The following is a 2,277-nucleotide window of genomic DNA, read 5'->3' on the forward strand; positions in this document are numbered from 1 at the left end:
CATTTCAGGACGCCATGTATAGGAAATGCACAAAACAGGCACATTCAGAGAGCCAGAACTGAGATTAGTGGTTGCCAGGGCTGGTGGTGTTGGGGATAATGGCGATGATTGCTGATGGTGGATATGTTTCCTCTTTTGGAGGTGATGAGAAGGTCCTGGAATATGTAGTGATGTTGGCTGCAGAGCTCTATGAATATACTAAAAATCACAAAGTTTTCCATTGGAAAGGGTGATATTTGTGGTATGTTAATTTTCTCTCTAAATGAATAAATGAAGTTCCTTGACTCTTAAATTGGCCCTGTTTCAAAAAGTATTTCTGCTATTTCGACGTTTCCTAGTTTGCCTGGAAAATTCCGCTTTCTTCCTGATCATTTGAGATGATCTCATAGGTGCTTTAGACTCTGCTAAGATTTGCCTGGCCTGCTAGTACAAAGTAAGCAGCTCCAGGAGCCCACAGTTTCCTGTGTCGTCCCATCATTGCTCTATGTATTCATTCATTGCAGACACAAGAGGCTGGCTGTGAGCCAGCTGCCTTCAAGGTCCTTACAGTGTTTGCTGGTCCTGGTGAGAGCCCAGTAAACATCTTTCCGGTGCAACCGGGCAATTGCACATATCGGCTCATTGTGCTTAAATACCCATCGGGGTTCATCCATTTTCAGGAAATGTACTGGCCTTGGGTGTTATTGTATTAACATAATCCAGTGAGCTCAGTATTAAAGCTAGTGGGAAGAAATCTGAAAAGATAGAGTCCTCTGTGAAATATAGAACACAGAACAGCAGATAACTTCAACCAACTGAAATTCATGGAAACCTTGATTCCCAGCCTGTCACCCACAGGGTTTTCTTGCCCATCCAGGCATCAGAAATGTGTACCTGACCTGTAAGAGTGGTCAGCATCGACAATTTGGAGTTCATAAGTCAGCAGGAATACTGACATCCGTGGCTCATGACTAATAAAATAATGTTATTCACTCTTAGGGAGAAAATATGATCTAACATCAAATAGGAAAGGGATCAGGAGCTTGATTGATCTGGGTTTGAATCTGGCTCTGGGCAAGAAACTCACTTTTTCTAAACTCACGTTTCTGACTGCAATATGGGGATGCTAACACCTTCCTTGCAGGGGAAGTGCAGAGGTGTTAGGGAGATAATGTATACCTGGCAAGCAGTGCCTGGCTTAAGCACTCATAGAAGAGTAGTTGAAGTATCCAACAACACGTGTAAGATTTTCTGGTGCCAGCTGGTCGGGTGGGTTGGGGGATGGGGCGAGCCCTTGGGGGCAGTTAGGTGAGGCATGCCAGGAGACCTGGAGCTCTTCAGCTGCGGGCCATGTAGAAGCTCTGGGTGAAAGGTCTGGCCCCACTCTGAAAGCAGCTGGGGCAGCCTCTTAGCATGCCATCTGGAACCAACCTGGCCACTGGAATCCCAGGTAATTAAAATGAAACGCTCGAGGTTCTTCATACAGGCCATGGCTACACAGACCTTCAGTTTGAGGAAAGCCCTCCTGAGACCCCAATGAAGACCACTGAGCTTGCTCCAGTGCCATTTTCATTTGGAGCCTAAGTCATCATCATAGGCTCCCTCCTGCAGGCCAGCAAGGTGCGGAGGTGGGGCGAATGGGCAGGTTCCTGCCCCCACCCCTGGACTTTACCAGCTAGGCATCCCCTACTATGCATTCAAAGGCCACTGGGGTTCCTCTTGACATTGCCGACTTTGATGACGTGCACCCCCTTTAGCCATAGGAGAAGAGTCACGGATGGGACAGCTCAGCTTTAAGATGGTGAGCAGAAACAGTGTCTACTGGTCAAGGAATTCTGCATATTGCAGATGTATAACAAATGCGCACAGTGTATGACTCCCTTCTTAACTAACTGTAAGCTCAGTTAACAGCTTCAGGAGGGACCGAGCTTACTATTAGCTATGTAAGACAGTATACTTAATGATGTTGCTTATATTTGGAATCTTAAAAAGCCGACCTCATAGAAGCAGCTATTAAAATGGTGTTTGCCTGCAGCTGGGGTTTCAGGAAATGGCAAATGTTGTTCAATGGGTACAAACTTCTAGGTATAAGATGAATGAGTTCTGAGGAATGAATACATAGCATGGTGCCTACTAGGTTAAAAATACTGCATTATAGGGCCGGCCAAGTGGCGCATTGGATAAGAGCTGACTTGGGACACCAGAGGGCCCTGGTTTGGATCCCACATATGAGGGCCAGTGACACTGCCCTCCACAGCTAAGATGCTGAACAACAGCTCAACCTGGAGCTGGGCTGCT

This window comes from Hipposideros armiger, unplaced genomic scaffold, assembly GCF_001890085.2.
Source record: "Hipposideros armiger isolate ML-2016 unplaced genomic scaffold, ASM189008v1 scaffold_1916, whole genome shotgun sequence".
Classification (NCBI taxonomy): domain Eukaryota; kingdom Metazoa; phylum Chordata; class Mammalia; order Chiroptera; family Hipposideridae; genus Hipposideros; species Hipposideros armiger.